The following is a 24,765-nucleotide window of genomic DNA, read 5'->3' as shown; positions in this document are numbered from 1 at the left end:
ATATTTTACTAATAACTTATTATATTTTACTAATAACTTTTGATATTTTACTAATAACTTTTTATATTTTACTAATAACTTTCGATATTTTACTGACAACTTTTGATATTTTACTAATAACTTTTGATATTTTGCTAATATCTTTTTATATTTTAGTAATAACTTTTGATATTTTAATAACTTTTGATATTTTACTAATAACTTTTGATATTTTACTAATGTCTTTTTATATTTTACTAATAACTTTTGATATTTTACTAATAACTTTTTATATTTTACTAATAACTTTTTATATTTTACTAATAACTTTTGATATTTTACTAATAACTTTTTGTATTTTACTATTAACTTTTTATATTTTATTAATAACTTTTTATATTTTACTAATAACTTTTGATATTTTACTAATGTCTTTTTATATTTTACTAATAACTTTTGATATTTTACTAATAACTTTTTATATTTTACTAATAACTTTTTATATTTTACTAATAACTTTTGATATTTTACTAATAACTTTTTGTATTTTACTATTAACTTTTTATATTTTATTAATAACTTTTTATATTTTACTAATAACTTTTTATATTTTACTAATGACTTTTTATATTTTACTAATAACTTTTGATATTTTACTAATAACTTTTTATATTTTACTATTAACTTTTTGTATTTTATTAATAACTTTTTATATTTTACTAATAACTTTTGATATTTTACTAATAACATTTTATATTTTACTAATAACTTTTTGTATTTTACTAATGACTTTTGATATTTTACTAATAACTTTTTATATTTTACTAATAACTTTTGATATTTTACTAATATCTTTTTATATTTTACTATTAACGTTTTATATTTTATTAATAACTTTTTATATTTTACTAATAACTTTTGATATTTTACTAATAACTTTTGATATTTTACTAATAACTTGCGATATTTTACTGACAACTTTTTATAATTTACTAAAAACTGTTCATATTTTATTAATAACTGTTGATATTTTATTAATAACTTTTGATATTTTACTGACAACGTTTTATAATTCACTAATAACTGTTGATATTTTATTAATAACTGTTGATATTTTACTAATAACTTTTGATATTTTACTGACAAATTTGTATAATTTACTAATAACTGTTGATATTTTATTAATAACTGTTGATATGTTACTAATAACTTGTGATATTTTACTAATAACTTTTGATATTTTACTAATAACTTGTGATATTTGACTAATAACTTTTGATATTTTACTAATAATGTTTTATATTTAATAATAACTTTTGATATTTTACTAATAACTTTTGATATTTTACTAATAACTTTTTATATTTTACTAATAACTTTTTTATATTTTACTAATAATGTTTTATATTTTACAAATAACTTTTGATATTTTACTAATAACTTTTTATATTTTACTAATAACTTTTGATATTTTACTAATTACTTTTTATATTTTACTAATAATGTTTTATATTTATAATAACTTATGATATTTTACTAATAACTTTTTATATTTTAATAATAACTTTTTTTTTACTAATAACTTTTGATATTTTACTAATAACTTTTGATATTTTACTAATAACTTTTGATATTTTACGAATAGCTTTTGATATTTTACTAAAAACTTTGGATATTTTACTAATAACTTTTGATATTTTACTAATAACTTTTCATATTTTACTAATAACTTTTGGTATTTTACCAATAACATTTGATATTTTACATATAACTTTTTATATTTTACTCATAACTTTTGATATTTTACTAATAACTTTTGATATTTTAATAATAACTTTTTATATTTTACTAATAACTTTTGATATTTTACTAATAACTTTTGATATTTTACTAATAACTTTTGATATTTTACTAATAACTTTTGGTATTTTACCAATAACATTTGATATTTTACATATAACTTTTTATATTTTACTAATAACTTTTGATATTTTACTAATAACATTTGATATTTAACTAATAACTTTTGATATTTTACTAATAACTTTCGATATTTTACTAATAACTTTTGATATTTTACTAATAACTTTTGATATTTTACTAATAACTTTTTATATTTTACTAATAACATTTGATATTTTACTAATAACTTTTTTTTTACTAATAACTTTTGATATTTTACTAAGAACATGTGATATTTTACTAATAACTTTTTATATTTTACTAATAACTTTTGATATTTTACTAATAACTTTTTTTTACTAATAACTTTTGATATTTTACTAATAACTTTTGATATTTTACTAATAACTTTTTTTTTACTAATAACTTTTTATATTTTACTAATAACTTTTTATATTTTACTAATAACATTTGATATTTTACTAATAACTTTTGATATTTTACTAATAACTTTTGATATTTTACTAATAACTTTTGATATTTTACTAATGACTTTTGATATTTTACTAATAACTTTTGATATTTTACTAATATCTTTTTATATTTTACTAATAACTTTTTATATTTTACTAATAACTTTTGATATTTTACTAATAACTTTTGATTTTTTACTAATAACTTTTGATATTTTACTAATAACTTTTTATATTTTACTAAAAACTTTTGATATTTTACTAATAACTTTTTATATTTTACTAATAACTTTCGATATGTTACTGACAACTTTTGATATTTTACTAATAACTTTTGATATTTTGCTAATATCTTTTTATATTTTACTAAAACCTTTTGATATTTTACTAATAACTTTTTATATTTTACTAATAACATTTGATATTTTACTAATAACTTTTGATATTTTACTAATAACTTTTGATATTTTACTAATATCTTTTTATATTTTACTAATAACTTTTGATATTTTAATAATAACTTTTTATATTTTACTAATAACTTTTGATATTTTACTAATAACTTTTGATATTTTACTAATAACTTTTGATATTTTACTAATAACTTTTGATATTTTACTAATAACTTTTGATATTTTACTAATAACTTTTGATATTTTACTAATAATTTTGATATTTTACTAATAACTTTTGATATTTTACTAATAACTTTTTATATTTTACTAATAACTTTTGATGTTTTACGAATCACTTTTTATATTTTACTGAAAACTTTTGATATTTTACTAATAACTTTTTATATTTTACTAATAACTTTTTATATTTTACTAATAACTTTTGATATTTTACTAATAACTTTTGATATTTTACTAATAACGTTTGGTATTTTACCAATAACATTTGATATTTTACATATAACTTTTTATATTTTACTAATAACTTTTGATATTTTTCTAATAACATTTGATATTTTACTAATAACTTTTGATATTTTACTAATAACTTTTGATATTTTACTAATAACTTTTGATATTTTACTAATAACTTTTGATATTTTACTAATAACTTTTGATATTTTACTAATAACATTTGATATTTTACTAATAACTTTTTTTTTACTAATAACTTTTGATATTTTACTAATAACTTTTGATATTTTACTAATGACTTTTGATATTTTACTAATAACTTTTGATATTTTACTAATATCTTTTTATATTTTACTAATAACTTTTGATATTTTACTAATAACTTTTGATATTTTACTAATAACTTTTGATATTTTACTAATAACTTTTGATATTTTACTAATAACTTTTTATATTTTACTAAAAACTTTTGATATTTTACTAATAACTTTTTATATTTTACTAAAAACCTTTGATGTTTTACTAATAACTTTTTATATTTTACCCAAAACTTTTGATATTTTAATAATAACATTTTATATTTTACTAATAACTTTTTATATTTTACTAATAACTTTTGATATTTTACTAATAACTTTTGATATTTTACTAATAACGTTTGGTATTTTACCAATAACATTTGATATTTTACATATAACTTTTTATAATTTACTAATAACTTTTGATATTTTACGAAAAACATTTGATATTTTACTAATAACTTTTGATATTTTACTAATAACTTTTGATATTTTACTAATAACTTTTGATATTTTACTAATAACTTTTGATATTTTACTAATATCTTTTTATATTTGGCTAATAAGTTTTGATATTTTACTAAAAACTTTTGATATTTTACTAAAAACTTTTGATATTTTACTAATAACTTTTTATATTTTACTAATAACTTTTGATATTTTACTAATAACTTTTTATATTTTACTAATAACTTTTGATATTTTACTACAAACTTTTGATATTTTACTAATAACTTTTGATATGTTACTCATAACTTTCTATATTTTACTAATAACCTTTGATATTTTACTAAAAACTTTTTATATTTTACTAATAACTTTTGATATTTTACTAATAACTTTTGATATTTTACTAATATGTTTTTATATTTTACTAATAACTTTTGATATTTTACTAATAACTTTTGAACTTTAACTAATAACTTTTGATATTTTACTAATAACTTTTGATATTTTACTAATATCTTTTTTATTTTACTAATAACTTTTGATATTTTACTAATAACATTTGATATTTTACTAATAACTTTTTATATTTTACTAATAACTTGTGATATTTTACTAATAACTTTTGATATTTTACTAATAACTTGTGATATTTGACTAATAACTTTTGATATTTTACTAATAATGTTTTATATTTAATAATAACTTTTGATATTTTACTCATAACTTTTGATATATTACTAATAACTTTTTATATTTTACTAATAACTTTTGATATTTTACTAATAACTTTTTATATTTTACTAATAACATTTTATATTTTACTAATGACTTTTGATATTTTACTAATAACTTTTGATATTTTACTAATAACTTTTTATATTTTACTAAAAACTTTTGATATTTTACTAATAACTTTTGATATTTTACTAATAACTTTTGATATTTTACTAATAACTTTTGATATTTTACTAATAACTTTTGATATTTTACTAATAACTTTTTATATTTTACTCATAACTTTTGATATATTACTAATAACTTTTTATATTTTAATAATAATTTTTGATATTTTACTAATAACATTTGGTATTTTACTAATAACCTTTTATATTTTACTAATAACTTTTTATATTTTACTAATGACTTTTGATATTTTACTAATGACTTTTGATATTTTACTAATAACTTTTGATATTTTACTAATAACTTTTTATATTTTAATAATAACTTTTGATATTTTACTAATAACTTTTTATATTTTACTAAAAACTTTTGGTATTTTACTAATAACTTTTGATATTTTACTAATAACTTTTGGTATTTTACTAATAACTTTTTATATTTTACTAATAACTTTTGATATTTTACTAATAACTTTTGATATTTTACTAATAACTTTTGATATTTTACTAATAACTTTTGATATTTTACTAACAACTTTTGATATTTTACTAATAACTTTTGGTATTTTACTAATAACTTTTAATATTTTACTAATAACTTTTTATATTTTACTAATGACTTTTGATATTTTACTAATAACTTTTGATATTTTACTAATAACTTTTTATATTTTACTAATAATTTTTATATTTTACCAATAACTTTTGGTATTTTACTAATAACTTTTTATATTTTACTAATAACTTTTTATATTTTACTAATAATTTTTATATTTTACTAATAACTTTTGGTATTTTACTAATAACTTTGGATATTTTACTAATGACTTTTGATATTTTACTAATGACTTTTGATATTTTACTAATAACTTTTTATATTTTACTAATACCTTTTGATATTTTACTAATAACTTTTGATATTTTACAAATGACTTTTGATATTTTAATAATAACTTTTGATATTTTACTAATAACTTTTGATATTTTACTAATAACATTTGGTATTTTATTTAATAACTTTTTATATTTTACTAATAACTTTTGATATTTTACTAATAACTTTTTATATTTTACTAATAACTTTTGATATTTTACTAATGACTTTTGATATTTTAATAATAACTTTTGATATTTTACTAATAACTTTTGATATTTTATTATTAACTTTTGATATTTTACTAATGACTTTTGATATTTTAATAATAACTTTTGATATTTTACTAATAACTTTTGATATTTTATTATTAACTTTTGATATTTTACTAATAACTTTTGATATTTTACTAATGACTTTTGATATGTTACTAATGACTTTTGGTATTTTACTAATAACTTTTGGTATTTTACTAATAACTTTTGATATTTTACTAATAACTTTTTATATTTTACTAATGACTTTTGATATTTTACTAATAACTTTTGATATTTTACTAATAACTTTTGATATTTTAATAATGACTTTTGATATTTTACTAATGACTTTTGATATTTTACTAATAACTTTTGGTATTTTACTAATAACTTTTGATATTTTACTAATAACTTTTGATATTTTACTAATGACTTTTGATATTTTACTAATAACTTTTGATATTTTACTAATAAGTTTTGATATTTTACTAAAAACTTTTGATATTTTACTAATAACTTTTGGTATTTTACTAATAACTTTTGATATTTTAATAATAACTTTTGATATTTTACTAATAACTTTTTATATTTTACTAATAACTTTTGATATTTTACTAATAACTTTTGATATTTTACTAATAACTTTTGATATTTTACTAATAACTTTTGATATTTTACTAATAACTTTTGGTATTTTACTAATAACTTTTGGTATTTTACTAATGACTTTTTATATTTTACTAATAACTTTTTATATTTTACTAATAACTTTTGATATTTTACTAATAACTTTTGATATTTTACTAATGACTTTTGATATTTTACTAATAACTTTTGATATTTTACTAATAACTTTTGATATTTTACTAATAACTTTTTATATTTTACTAATGACTTTTGATATTTTACTAATAACTTTTGGTATTTTACAAATAACTTTTGATATTTTACTAATAACTTTTGATATTTTACTAATAACTTTTTATATTTTACTAATAACTTTTGATATTTTACTAATAACTTTTGGTATTTTACTAATAACTTTTGGTATTTTACTAATGACTTTTTATATTTTACTAATAACTTTTGATATTTTACTAATAACTTTTGATATTTTACTAATAACTTTTGATATTTTACTAATGACTTTTGATATTTTACTAATAACTTTTGATATTTTACTAATAACTTTTGATATTTTACTAATAACTTTTAGATATTTTACTAATAACTTTTGATATTTTAATAATAACCTTTGGTATTTTACTAATGTCTTTTGATATTTTACTAATAACTTTTTATATTTTACTAATAACTTTTGATATTTTACTAATAACTTTTTATATTTTACTAATAACTTTTTATATTTTACTAATGACTTTTGATATTTTACTAATAACTTTTGATATTTTACTAATAACTTTTTATATTTTACTAAAAACTTTTGATATTTTACTAATAACTTTTGATATTTTACTAATAACTTTTTATATTTTACTAATAACTTTTGATATTTTACTAATAACTTTTTATATTTTACTCATAACTTTTGATATTTTACTAATAACTTTTTATATTTTACTATTAACTTTTGATATTTTACTAATAACATTTGGTATTTTACTAATAACCTTTTATATTTTACTAATAACTTTTTATATTTTACTAATGACTTTTGATATTTTACTAATGACTTTTGGTATTTTACTAATGACTTTTGATATTTTACTAATGACTTTTGATATTTTACTAATAACTTTTGATATTTTAACAATAACTTTCTATATTTTAATAATAACTTTTGATATTTTACTAATAACTTTTTATATTTTACTAATAACTTTTGATATTTTACTTACAACTTTTGATATTTTACTAATAACTTTTGATATTTTACTAATAACTTTTTATATTTTACTAATAACTTTTGATATTTTACTTACAACTTTTGATATTTTACTAATAACTTTTGATATTTTACTAATAACTTTTGATATTTTACTAATGACTTTTTATATTTTACTTATAACTTTTGATATTTTACTAATTACTTTTGATATTTTACTAATAACTTTTGATATTTTACTAATAACTTTTGATATTTTACTTACAACTTTTGATATTTTACTTACAACTTTTGATATTTTACTAATAACTTTTGATATTTTACTAATAACTTTTGATATTTTACTAATAACTTTTGATATTTTACTAATAACTTTTGATATTTTACTTACAACTTTTGATATTTTACTAATAACTTTTGATATTTTACTAATAACTTTTGATATTTTACTAATAACTTTTTATATTTTACTAATAACTTTTGATATTTTACTTACAACTTTTGATATTTTACTAATAACTTTTGATATTTTACTAATAACTTTTGATATTTTACTTATAACTTTTGATATTTTACTAATAACTTTTGATATTTTACTAATAACTTTTGATATTTTACTTATAACTTTTGATATTTTACTAATAACTTTTGATATTTTACTAATGACTTTTGATATTTTACTAATGACTTTTGATATTTTACTAATGACTTTTTATATTTTACTTATAACTTTTGATATTTTACTAATAACTTTTGATATTTTACTAATAACTTTTGATATTTTACTAATAACTTTTGATATTTTACTTATAACTTTTGATATTTTACTAATAACTTTTGATATTTTACTAATAACTTTTGATATTTTACTAATGACTTTTTATATTTTACTAATGACTTTTGATATTTTACTAATAACATTTTATATTTTACTTATAACTTTTGATATTTTACTAATGACTTTTGATATTTTACTAATAACTTTTGATATTTTACTAATAACTTTTGATATTTTACTAATAACTTTTGATATTTTACTAATGACTTTTGATATTTTACTAATGACTTTTGATATTTTACTAATGACTTTTGATATTTTACTAATAACATTTTATATTTTACTAATAACTTTTGATATTTTACTAATGACTTTTGATATTTTACTAATAACATTTTATATTTTACTAATAACTTTTGATATTTTACTAATAACTTTTGATATTTTACTAATGACTTTTGATATTTTACTAATAACTTTTGATATTTTACTAATGACTTTTGATATTTTACTAATAACTTTTGATATTTTACTAATAACTTTTGATATTTTACTAATGACTTTTGATATTTTACTAATAACTTTTGATATTTTACTAATAACTTTTGATATTTTACTAATAACTTTTGATATTTTACTAATAGCTTTTGATATTTTACTAATAACTTTTGATATTTTACTAATAACTTTTGATATTTTACTAATGACTTTTGATATTTTACTAATGACTTTTGATATTTTACTAATAACTTTTGATATTTTACTAATGACTTTTGATATTTTACTAATAACTTTTGATATTTTACTAATGACTTTTGATATTTTACTAATAACTTTTGATATTTTACTAATAACTTTTGATATTTTACTAATGACTTTTGATATTTTACTAATAACTTTTGATATTTTACTAATAACTTTTGATATTTTACTAATGACTTTTGATATTTTACTAATAACTTTTGATATTTTACTAATGACTTTTTATATTTTACTAATGACTTTTGATATTTTACTAATAACTTTTGATATTTTACTAATAACTTTTTATATTTTACTAATGACTTTTTATATTTTACTAATGACTTTTTATATTTTACTAATAACATTTTATATTTTACTAATAACTTTTGATATTTTACTAATGACTTTTTATATTTTACTAATAACTTTTGATATTTTACTAATGACTTTTGATATTTTACTAATAACTTTTGATATTTTACTAATAACATTTTATATTTTACTAATAACTTTTGATATTTTACTAATGACTTTTGATATTTTACTAATAACTTTTGATATTTTACTAATAACTTTTGATATTTTACTAATGACTTTTTATATTTTACTAATGACTTTTTATATTTTACTAATAACATTTTATATTTTACTAATAACTTTTGATATTTTACTAATGACTTTTTATATTTTACTAATAACTTTTGATATTTTACTAATGACTTTTGATATTTTACTAATAACTTTTGATATTTTACTAATGACTTTTGATATTTTACTAATAACATTTTATATTTTACTAATAACTTTTGATATTTTACTAATGACTTTTTATATTTTACTAATAACTTTTGATATTTTACTAATGACTTTTGATATTTTACTAATGACTTTTGATATTTTACTAATAACTTTTGATATTTTACTAATGACTTTTGATATTTTACTAATAACTTTTGATATTTTACTAATAACATTTTATATTTTACTAATAACTTTTGATATTTTACTAATGACTTTTGATATTTTACTAATAACTTTTGATATTTTACTAATGACTTTTGATATTTTACTAATAACTTTTGATATTTTACTAATAACATTTTATATTTTACTAATAACTTTTGATATTTTACTAATGACTTTTGATATTTTACTAATAACTTTTGATATTTTACTAATAACTTTTGATATTTTACTAATGACTTTTGATATTTTACTAATGACTTTTGATATTTTACTAATAACATTTTATATTTTACTAATAACTTTTGATATTTTACTAATGACTTTTTATATTTTACTAATAACTTTTGATATTTTACTAATGACTTTTGATATTTTACTAATAACTTTTGATATTTTACTAATGACTTTTGATATTTTACTAATAACATTTTATATTTTACTAATAACTTTTGATATTTTACTAATGACTTTTTATATTTTACTAATAACTTTTGATATTTTACTAATGACTTTTGATATTTTACTAATGACTTTTGATATTTTACTAATAACTTTTGATATTTTACTAATGACTTTTGATATTTTACTAATAACTTTTGATATTTTACTAATAACATTTTATATTTTACTAATAACTTTTGATATTTTACTAATGACTTTTGATATTTTACTAATAACTTTTGATATTTTACTAATGACTTTTGATATTTTACTAATAACTTTTGATATTTTACTAATAACATTTTATATTTTACTAATAACTTTTGATATTTTACTAATGACTTTTGATATTTTACTAATGACTTTTGATATTTTACTAATGATTTTTTATATTTTACTAATGACTTTTGATATTTTACTAATAACATTTTATATTTTACTAATAACTTTTGATATTTTACTAATGACTTTTGATATTTTACTAATGACTTTTGATATTTTACTAATAACTTTTGAGATGTTACTAATGACTTTTGATATTTTACTAATAACTTTTGATATTTTACTAATAACATTTTATATTTTACTAATAACTTTTGATATTTTACTAATGACTTTTGATATTTTACTAATGACTTTTGATATTTTACTAATGACTTTTGATATTTTACTAATGACTTTTGATATTTTACTAATGACTTTTGATATTTTACTAATGACTTTTGATATTTTATCAATAACATTTTATATTTTACTAATAACATTTTATATTTTACTAATGACTTTTGATATTTTACTAATGACTTTTGATATTTTACTAATGACTTTTGATATTTTACTAATGACTTTTGATATTTTACTAATAACTTTTTATATTTTACTAATAACTTTTGATATTTTACTAATGACTTTTTATATTTTACTAATAACATTTTATATTTTACTAATAACTTTTGATATTTTACTAATGACTTTTTATATTTTACTAATAACATTTTATATTTTACTAATAACTTTTGATATTTTACTAATGACTTTTTATATTTTACTAATAACATTTTATATTTTACTAATAACTTTTTATATTTTACTAATAACTTTTGATATTTTACTAATGACTTTTTATATTTTACTAATGACTTTTGATATTTTACTAATGACTTTTGATATTTTACTAATGACTTTTGATATTTTACTAATAACATTTTATATTTTACTAATAACTTTTGATATTTTACTAATGACTTTTGATATTTTACTAATGACTTTTTATATTTTACTAATAACTTTTGATATTTTACTAATAACTTTTGATATTTTACTAAAAACTTTTGATATTTTACTAATAACATTTGATATTTTACTAATAACTTTTAATATTTTACTAATAACCTTTGATATTTTACTAAAAACTTTTTATATTTTACTAATTACTTTTGATATTTTACTAATAACTTTTGAGATGTTACTTATATCTTTTGATATTTTACTAATAACTTTTGATATTTTACTAATAACTTTTGATATTTTACTAATAACTTTTGATATTTTACTAATAACTTTTGATATTTTACTAATAACTTTTGATATTTTACTAATGACTTTTTATATTTTACTAATGACTTTTTATATTTTACTAATAACATTTTATATTTTACTAATAACTTTTGATATTTTACTAATGACTTTTTATATTTTACTAATAACTTTTGATATTTTACTAATGACTTTTGATATTTTACTAATAACTTTTGATATTTTACTAATGACTTTTGATATTTTACTAATAACATTTTATATTTTACTAATAACTTTTGATATTTTACTAATGACTTTTTATATTTTACTAATAACTTTTGATATTTTACTAATGACTTTTGATATTTTACTAATGACTTTTGATATTTTACTAATAACTTTTGATATTTTACTAATGACTTTTGATATTTTACTAATAACTTTTGATATTTTACTAATAACATTTTATATTTTACTAATAACTTTTGATATTTTACTAATGACTTTTGATATTTTACTAATAACTTTTGATATTTTACTAATGACTTTTGATATTTTACTAATAACTTTTGATATTTTACTAATAACATTTTATATTTTACTAATAACTTTTGATATTTTACTAATGACTTTTGATATTTTACTAATAACTTTTGATATTTTACTAATAACTTTTGATATTTTACTAATGACTTTTTATATTTTACTAATGACTTTTTATATTTTACTAATAACATTTTATATTTTACTAATAACTTTTGATATTTTACTAATGACTTTTTATATTTTACTAATAACTTTTGATATTTTACTAATGACTTTTGATATTTTACTAATAACTTTTGATATTTTACTAATGACTTTTGATATTTTACTAATAACATTTTATATTTTACTAATAACTTTTGATATTTTACTAATGACTTTTTATATTTTACTAATAACTTTTGATATTTTACTAATGACTTTTGATATTTTACTAATGACTTTTGATATTTTACTAATAACTTTTGATATTTTACTAATGACTTTTGATATTTTACTAATAACTTTTGATATTTTACTAATAACATTTTATATTTTACTAATAACTTTTGATATTTTACTAATGACTTTTGATATTTTACTAATAACTTTTGATATTTTACTAATGACTTTTGATATTTTACTAATAACTTTTGATATTTTACTAATAACATTTTATATTTTACTAATAACTTTTGATATTTTACTAATGACTTTTGATATTTTACTAATGACTTTTGATATTTTACTAATGATTTTTTATATTTTACTAATGACTTTTGATATTTTACTAATAACATTTTATATTTTACTAATAACTTTTGATATTTTACTAATGACTTTTGATATTTTACTAATGACTTTTGATATTTTACTAATAACTTTTGAGATGTTACTAATGACTTTTGATATTTTACTAATAACTTTTGATATTTTACTAATAACATTTTATATTTTACTAATAACTTTTGATATTTTACTAATGACTTTTGATATTTTACTAATGACTTTTGATATTTTACTAATGACTTTTGATATTTTACTAATGACTTTTGATATTTTACTAATGACTTTTGATATTTTACTAATGACTTTTGATATTTTACTAATAACATTTTATATTTTACTAATAACATTTTATATTTTACTAATGACTTTTGATATTTTACTAATGACTTTTGATATTTTACTAATGACTTTTGATATTTTACTAATGACTTTTGATATTTTACTAATAACTTTTTATATTTTACTAATAACTTTTGATATTTTACTAATGACTTTTTATATTTTACTAATAACATTTTATATTTTACTAATAACTTTTGATATTTTACTAATGACTTTTTATATTTTACTAATAACATTTTATATTTTACTAATAACTTTTGATATTTTACTAATGACTTTTTATATTTTACTAATAACATTTTATATTTTACTAATAACTTTTTATATTTTACTAATAACTTTTGATATTTTACTAATGACTTTTTATATTTTACTAATGACTTTTGATATTTTACTAATGACTTTTGATATTTTACTAATGACTTTTGATATTTTACTAATAACATTTTATATTTTACTAATAACTTTTGATATTTTACTAATGACTTTTGATATTTTACTAATGACTTTTTATATTTTACTAATAACTTTTGATATTTTACTAATAACTTTTGATATTTTACTAAAAACTTTTGATATTTTACTAATAACATTTGATATTTTACTAATAACTTTTAATATTTTACTAATAACCTTTGATATTTTACTAAAAACTTTTTATATTTTACTAATTACTTTTGATATTTTACTAATAACTTTTGAGATGTTACTTATATCTTTTGATATTTTACTAATAACTTTTGATATTTTACTAATAACTTTTGATATTTTACTAATAACTTTTGATATTTTACTAATAACTTTTGATATTTTACTAATAACTTTTGATATTTTACTAATATCTTTTTTATTTTACTAATAACTTTTTATATTTTACTAATAACTTTTGATATTTTACTAATAACGTTTGATATTTTACTAATATCTTTTTATATTTTACTAATAACTTTTGATATTTTACTAATAACTTTTGATATTTTACTAATAACTTTTGATATTTTACTAATGACTTTTGATATTTTACTAATGACTTTTGATATTTTACTAATGACTTTTGATATTTTACTAATGACTTTTGATATTTTACTAATAACTTTTTATATTTTACTAATAACTTTTGATATTTTACTAATGACTTTTTATATTTTACTAATAACATTTTATATTTTACTAATAACTTTTGATATTTTACTAATGACTTTTTATATTTTACTAATAACATTATATATTTTACTAATAACTTTTGATATTTTACTAATGACTTTTTATATTTTACTAATAACATTTTATATTTTACTAATAACTTTTTATATTTTACTAATAACTTTTGATATTTTACTAATAACTTTTGATATTTTACTAATAACTTTTGATATTTTACTAATAACATTTTATATTTTACTAATATCTTTTTATATTTTACTAATAACTTTTTATATTTTACTAATAACTTTTGATATTTTACTAATGACTTTTTATATTTTACTAATGACTTTTGATATTTTACTAATGACTTTTGATATTTTACTAATGACTTTTGATATTTTACTAATAACATTTTATATTTTACTAATAACTTTTGATATTTTACTAATGACTTTTGATATTTTACTAATGACTTTTTATATTTTACTAATAACTTTTGATATTTTACTAATAACTTTTGATATTTTACTAAAAACTTTTGATATTTTACTAATAACATTTGATATTTTACTAATAACTTTTAATATTTTACTAATAACCTTTGATATTTTACTAAAAACTTTTTATATTTTACTAATTACTTTTGATATTTTACTAATAACTTTTGAGATGTTACTTATATCTTTTTATATTTTACTAATAACTTTTGATATTTTACTAATAACTTTTGATATTTTACTAATAACTTTTGATATTTTACTAATAACTTTTGATATTTTACTAATAACTTTTGATATTTTACTAATATCTTTTTTATTTTACTAATAACTTTTTATATTTTACTAATAACTTTTGATATTTTACTAATAACTTTTTATATTTTACTAATAACTTTTGATATTTTACTAATAACTTTTTATATTTTACTAATAACTTTTGATATTTTACTAATAACTTTTGATATTTTACTAATAACTTTTGATATTTTACTAATAACTTTTAATATTTTACTAATAACCTTTGATATTTTACTAAAAACTTTTTATATTTTACTAATAACTTTTGATATTTTACTAATAACTTTTGAGATGTTACTAATATCTTTTTATATTTTACTAATAACTTTTGATATTTTACTAATAACTTTTTATATTTTACTAATAACTTTTTATATTTTACTAATAACTTTTGATATTTTACTAATAACTTTTGATATTTTACTAATATCTTTTTTATTTTACTAATAACTTTTTATATTTTACTAATAACTTTTTATATTTTACTAATAACTTTTGATATTTTACTAATAACTTTTGATATTTTACTAATAACTTTTTATATTTTACTAATAACTTTTGATATTTTACTAATATCTTTTTATATTTTACTATTAACTTTTGATATTTTACTAATAACTTTTGATATTTTACTAATAACTTTTGATATTTTACTAATAACTTTTGATATTTTACTAATATCTTTTTATATTTGGCTAATAAGTTTTGATATTTTACTAAAAACTTTTGATATTTTACTAAAAACTTTTGATATTTTACTAATAACTTTTTATATTTTACTAATAACTTTTGATATTTTACTAATAACTTTTTATATTTTACTAATAACTTTTGATATTTTACTACAAACTTTTGATATTTTACTAATAACTTTTGATATGTTACTCATAACTTTCTATATTTTACTAATAACCTTTGATATTTTACTAAAAACTTTTTATATTTTACTAATAACTTTTGATATTTTACTAATAACTTTTGATATTTTACTAATATGTTTTTATATTTTACTAATAACTTTTGATATTTTACTAATAACTTTTGAACTTTTACTAATAACTTTTGATATTTTACTAATAACTTTTGATATTTTACTAATATCTTTTTTATTTTACTAATAACTTTTTATATTTTACTAATAACATTTGATATTTTACTAATAACTTTTTATATTTTAATAATAACTTTTGATATTTTACTAATAACTTTTAATATTTTACAAATAACCTTTGATATTTTACTAAAAACTTTTTATATTTTACTAATTACTTTTGATATTTTACTAATAACTTTTGAGATGTTACTTATATCTTTTTATATTTTACTAATAACTTTTGATATTTTACTAATAACTTTTGATATTTTACTAATATCTTTTTTATTTTACTAATAACTTTTTATATTTTACTAATAACTTTTTATATTTTACTAATAACTTTTGATATTTTACTAATAACTTTTTATATTTTACTAATAACTTTTGATATTTTACTAATAACTTTTGATATTTTACTAATAACTTTTGATATTTTACTAATAACTTTTAATATTTTACTAATAACCTTTGATATTTTACTAAAAACTTTTTATATTTTACTAATAACTTTTGATATTTTACTAATAACTTTTGAGATGTTACTAATATCTTTTTATATTTTACTAATAACTTTTGATATTTTACTAATAACTTTTTATATTTTACTAATAACTTTTTATATTTTACTAATAACTTTTGATATTTTACTAATAACTTTTGATATTTTACTAATATCTTTTTTATTTTACTAATAACTTTTGATATTTTACTAATAACTTTTTATATTTTACTAATAACTTTTGATATTTTACTAATAACTTTTGATATTTTACTAATAACTTTTTATATTTTACTAATAACTTTTGATATTTTACTAATATCTTTTTATATTTTACTATTAACTTTTGATATTTTACTAATAACTTTTGATATTTTACTAATAACTTTTGATATTTTACTAATAACTTTTTATATTTTACTAATAACTTTTTATATTTTACTAAAAACTTTTGATATTTTACTAATAACTTTTTATATTTTACTAATAACTTTTTATATTTTACTGACAACTTTTGATATTTTACTAATAACTTTTGATATTTTACTAATATCTTTTTATATTTTACTAAAACCTTTTGATATTTTACTAATAACTTTTTATATTTTACTAATATCTTTTTATATTTTACTAATAACTTTTGATATTTTACTAAAAACTTTTGATATTTTACTAATAACTTTTTATATTTTACTAATAACTTTTGATATTTTACTAATAACTTTTGATATTTTACTAATAACTTTTTATATTCTACTAATGACTTTTGATATTTTACTAATAACTTTTTATATTTTACTAATAACTTTTGATATTTTACTAAAAACTTTTGATATTTTACTAATAACTTTGGATATTTTACTAATAACTTTTAATATTTTACTAATAACCTTTGATATTTTACTAAAAACTTGTTATATTTTACTAATAACTTTTGATATTTTACTAATAACTTTAGAGATGTTACTAATATCTTTTTATATTTTACTAATAACTTTTGATATTTTACTAATAACTTTTGATATTTTACTAATAACTTTTGATATTTTACTAATAACTTTTGATATTTTACTAATATCTTTTTTATTTTACTAATAACTTTTTATATTTTACTAATAACTTTTTATATTTTACTAATAACTTTTGATATTTTACTAATAACTTTTGATATTTTACTAATAACTTTTTATATTTTACTAATAACTTTGATATTTTACTAATATCTTTTTATATTTTACTATTAACTTTTTATATTTTACATATAATTTTTGACATTTTACTAATAACTTTTTATATTTTACTAATGACTTTTGATATTTTACTAATATCTTTTTATATTTTACTATTAACTTTTTATATTTTACTAATAATTTTTGACATTTTACTAATGACTTTTGATATTTTACTAATGACTTTTGATATTTTACTAATATCTTTTTATATTTTATTATTAACTTTTTATATTTTACTAATAACTTTTGATATTTTACTAATAACTTTTTATATTTTACTAATAACTTTTGATATTTTACTAATAACTTTTGACATTTTACTATTAACTTTTGATATTTTACTAATAACTTTTTATATTTTACTAATGATTTTTTATATTTTACTAATAACTAACACAACAAAAAATAACAATCCTCAAAATAAGGACCAAATTTTTTTTGTGTTTTTCCTTTCATTTTCCCCCCAAACAAGGCACATTGCCACTTTATTGTAGGGAGCTACTATTGGGGATATAAGCATCAGGGGTACTGTGTAGGAAGTTTGGCAGCAAGATTTCGGTTCATGTTGCACTTGAACTTCTGCATGTCAGTGCAGTTGGGGAAGGGAATTCCAAAGTCTAGCTGTTCTGGGAAGAAACTACTTGAGTCGAAGGCTCTCTTGCATCTAGGGATCTCTACTGTGAAGGGGTGGATTTTGCTTCTTGTTGGGTTTTTCGGGGGTATTTACGTCATGAGGGCACAAGTACTTGCAGTTCGTCAGAGTATTCTCCGTTAAAGTACTTGTAGAACAGGCAGAGGGATGCAACATTTCGTCGATTGGACAGAAACTGAAGTTTAGCTGACAGTTCAGGACCTATCAGATTGGCGACTCTCTTTTGAACCTTGTCTAGGAGCGAGAGACTAGTGGCAGAAGCACCAGCCCAAATATGACAACAATACTCCATACATGAGCGAATGGTGGCCTTATAGAGGTATAGGATACTTTTAGGCATTAGTAGCTTTCTAGCACGGTAGAGAGAACCTACCCTCTTCGTAGCGGCCCTGGCAATGTTCTCAATGTAATTGTTCCAACTCATGTTTCCGCTGAACGTTAGGCGAAGGAGTTTAAAAGATGTACTTTCAGATAAAGTCATTGGCCATTGCTAGTAGCAGTAGGGAAGGTTTCTTGTAATTATTGAAGGAAACAAGTTTAGTCTTGGCAGCATTGAATGTGACCATCCATTTTTGTCCCCATTCCACTATGGATCGGAGGTCATCCTCTAGTGTTTCTGCCATTTCTTTAGATATGTGGTCATTTATTTTCCTGTCATATCTATTGTAGAGCATGGTGTCGGCAGCATACATACCCATCTCAGACAATTTTGTCAGGGAGGTCATTAATGAATATTAAGAATAGCAGAGGTCAAAGGATAGACACCCCTGAGGCACTCCCGCATTTATATCATATTGTTTAGATTTACGACCGTCAAGGACAACCTGGATTTTTCTCTTATCCAAGAAGGATCTAATTATGTTATGTATTCTTCCAGTGATGCCGTATGATCTGATTTTCTTGAGAAGACTCTCATGCCATACCCTGTCAAAAGCCTTAGATATATCTACCCTCCCCTGCTTTGTCCAGTGACTGGTATATACATTCAGAGATTACAGTTAGAATATCTGCTGTGGAATGGGCTTGCCTTAATCCATATTGTTATTCAGTCAGAAGTTTAGCATCTGTAAGGTGATAGACTAGAGCTTCGTTAATTATGGTCTCAAATATTTTGGTGAAAAGTGGGAGGAGGCTAATGGGGCAATAATTTACTAGGTCAGTTCTTTTGCCAGAATTCTTGAAAACTGGCACTACAGAAGCAGTTTTCCAGCAGGCAGGAAAGCAAGATTCATTAAGGCATTTGTTGTAAAGTTTGGAGAGAACTGGAGCTACTTCGGCGGCGCACTTTTTAATAGAACAGCCGGGATGAGCTCATGTCCACATGCTTTTGCAGTGTCAAGCTTTCTTCTGATAGCATGCACCTGAGCAGGGGTTATTTTCAGATCTAGTGTGGCGTCTGTCTGCAAAGGGACATCAGGGAGGGGGTGGTTAGCAGAGTCCAGTGTGGAGTTGGAGGCAAACCGTCTGGCAAGCAACTTAGCCTTCTCAGTTGCTGAGCAAACAACCTCATGATTGTTGGTTAGTGGGGGAATTGTTGATTGCCCATTATTTACTACACTGTTGTAGATTTTCCAGAAGTCTCGGGTTCCTAATTTCTGTGCTTCGATGCATTTTTGGGTGGTTTCAGTAAATTCCCTCTTAGCTGTCGCTATTTCTTTCTTACAGTTATTTCTGGCTTCTATATACTTCTGTCTGTTTGAACTGGACTGATGTCGGTTAAATCTGCACTATGCATGCTGCCTTTACGCTATGGTAGCTGCACAAGTTGAAGTGAACCATTGGGGAGAGTGGGGTTTGCTATAGAATTTGCGTGTGGGAACATGTGCTTCAATTGCTACTTTGAACCATTCAGTGATCTCATTAGCACAATGTTCAGCAGGAAGTGAAAAGATATTTTGCCATGGGGCGTCCCTGATGAGGTCCCTGATGGCTTTCCAGTCAGCCTTTTTATAATATCTCGTTGTTTTGAGCAGTGGCTCTTCAGTTTTGGCTCTAGCGTTTAGGGCGATTTCAACCATTACCACTGCATGATTGGCGTTCCCAAGTGGGCTGTGGGCATTCGTTATACAGTCATCGGGAACTTTTGTCAGAAACAGGTCTAGAAGTGATGCATGTTGTTCTTGTTGGTCTGAGAAACGGGTTGGAAACGTAACCATCTGTTATAGGGAATGAGATATAGAGAAGTTACGTATTGTGGTACCAGCTGGGTCTGTGTAAGTTGAAAATCCAAGCCAGTTGCTGTGGTGGACATTTCCAAGGCTTTCTGCCATCAATCTGCTGGACCAGATAGACCCATTTCTTATCCTGTATCATAATGGCCAATAGCCACAGATTCATTATCCGAAAGTACTACTTTTAAACTCCTCGGCTTAATGTTCACAGGAAACATGAGTTGGAACAATTATGTTTTCATTGTTGTACAAGGTTATAGTACAATAAAAAGAGTATGGCATAATCCTGTTGGTGCACCAGTTCTTGATCAACTAAGTTAAGCAATGTTGGTTCAACCTATATAGGGTAAATACAACTTCGGTTTGGTATGTGCAATTAGTCACAACTTGAATATCTTGACACATGAATAGTAGATATCTCACTATTGATGCAATTCTCTATCTATATAAAAGCCAAGTATGTCTCAGCATGGAGTACTGCTGCCACATCTGGGCAAGAGCTGCTAAAAACAGCCTATCCTGCCTTGACAGAGTACAAAATAGACTTTGTAGCCTAGTAAGGGATGCCCTTTTCTCTTCCCTGCAACCTCTCTCCCACAGAAGCCTTGACGTGAAGGTGGAAAAGAAAGGGAAAAAAACATGACATCTAACCCGCTCAGCCACAAGGGGAAGTGAAGACTGAGGTCAAACAGTTAAGTCTTTCTTTCCTCAAATTTGGCTGTTTGTTTCCCCAAGATTAAAAATGGGGGGGGGGAGATGTCTATGTATAGAAAAGTGAAGTACGTCCAAGGATGGAGTACTGTTGCCATATCTGAGCAGGAGCTGCTAATAACAGCCTATCCTGCCTTGCAGAGTACAAAACAGATTTCATAACCTAATATAAGTTCTAAGACATAGTAACACTCTGGAGAACTCTTGCAAAAAAGCCTTTTGCCAGACATGCAAAAAAATTGCACACACGCAACCACACAAACACATATGTTGCCTTGCCCGGGTGTTTGGAGGTGTGTGTGTGTGTAATGATGAGGATTAAAAAAAAAACAGCATCGCTAGTGCGGTAAAAGAGAAAAAAATTTTTGGTAGGAAGGATCGAACAAGGAATCTTTTATATTTATAGTCTAGCGAGAGGGCCCGGTGTTGCCTGGGTGTTTGTAGGTGTAAAAAAAAAATGTTTTGGTAGGTAGGTGGGTTCTAACCCAAATTCTTCATAATGTCATAGTTGCATGAATTTAACCTACCCCTAACCTAACGCCAACCCTAACACTAACCCTAACCCAACTGAAAACCTGTAAAATAAAACGAATAAAAAGTCATGTCATAGGTGCATGAATTTAACCCTACCCCTAACCTAACCCCAACCCTAACCCCACCCCTAACCCGACTGAAAACATGTGAAATTAAACGATTAAAAAGTCATGTCATAGGTGCATGAATTTAACCCTACCCCTAAACTAACCCAAACCCTAACTCTACCCCTAACCCGACTGAAAACATGTGAAATTAAACGATTAAAAAGTCATGTCATAGGTGCATGAATTTAACCCTACCCCTAAACTAACCCAAACCCTAACTCTACCCCTAACCCGACTGAAAACATGTGAAATTAAACGATTAAAAAGTCATGTAATAGGTGCATGAATTTAACCCTACCCCTAACCTAACCACAACCCTAACCCTAACCCTAACCCGACTGAAAACATGAGAAATTACACGATTAAAAAGTCATATCATAGGTGCATGAATTTAACCCTACTCCTAATCTAACCCCTGCCCTAACCCTAACCCTAACCCGACTGAAAACATGTGAAATTAAACGATTAAAAAGTCATGTCATAGGTGCATGAATTTAACCCTACCCTAACCTCACCGCAACCTCAACCCTAACACTTACCTGAAAGAAAACATGTGGAATTAAACGATTTACAAATTATGTGATAGGTGTATGAATTTAATCCTACCCCTAACCTAACCCCAACCCTAACCCTAACCCTAACCCGACTGAAAACATGTGAAATAAAACGATTAAAAAGTCATGTCAAAGGTGCATGAATTTAACCCCACCCCTAACCTAACCCCAACCCTAACACTAACTCTAACCCGACTGACAACATGTGAAATTAAACGATTAAAAAGTCATGTCATAGGTGCATGAATTTAACCCTACCTTTAACCTAATCCTAACCCTAACCCTAACCCTACCCATAACCCGACTGATAACATGTGAAATTAAACGATTAAAAAGTCATGTCATACGTGCATGAATTAAACCCTACCCCTAAACTAACCCCAACACTTACCCTAACACAAACCCGACTGAAAACATGTGAAATTAAACGATTAAAAAGTCATGTCATATCTGCAGGAATTTAACCGTACCCCTAATTTAACCCCAACCCTAACCTTAACCCGAACCTGACTGAAAACATGTGAAATTAAACGAATAAAAAGTCATGTCATATGTGCATGAATTTAACCCAACCCCTAACCTAGCCCCAACCCTAACTCTTACCCTAACGCAACTGAAAACATGTGAAATTAAACGATTAAAAAGTCATGTCATAGGTGCATGAATTTAACCCTACCCCTAACGTAACCCTAACCCTAACCCTAACCCGATTAAAAACAGGTAAAGTAAAACGATCAAAAAGTCATGTCATAGGTGCATGAATTTAACCCTACCCCTAACCTAACACCAGACCAAACCCTAACCCTAACGCGACTGAAAACATGTTAAATTAAACGATTTAAAAGTCATGTAATAGGTGTATGAATTTAACCCTACCCTAAACCTAACCCGAACCCTAACCCTAACTCTCACAGGGCTGAAAACCTGTGAAATTAAACGATTAACAAGTCATCTTGTAGGTGCATTAATTCTACCGTACCCTTAATTTAACCCACACCCTAACCCGAACCCGAACCCGACTGAAAACATGTGAAATTAAATGATTAAAAAGTCATGTCATATGTGCATGAATTTAGCCCTACCCCTCATTTAACCCCAACCCTAACACTTCCCCTAACGCGACTGAAAACATGTGACATTAAACGATTAAAAAGTCATGTCCTAGGTGCATGAATTTAACCCTCCCCTAACCTAACCCTAACCCTAAACCTAACCCGACTGAAAACAGGTGAAGTAAAACGATAAACATTTAACCCTACCCCTAATCTTACCCCAACCCTAAACCTAACCCTCACCCAACTGAAAACATGTG

This window comes from Euprymna scolopes, chromosome 46, assembly GCF_053919585.1.
Source record: "Euprymna scolopes isolate OS-2025 chromosome 46, ASM5391958v1, whole genome shotgun sequence".
In the NCBI taxonomy this organism is placed as follows: domain Eukaryota; kingdom Metazoa; phylum Mollusca; class Cephalopoda; order Sepiida; family Sepiolidae; genus Euprymna; species Euprymna scolopes.
This window is presented reverse-complemented; position numbering follows the sequence as displayed.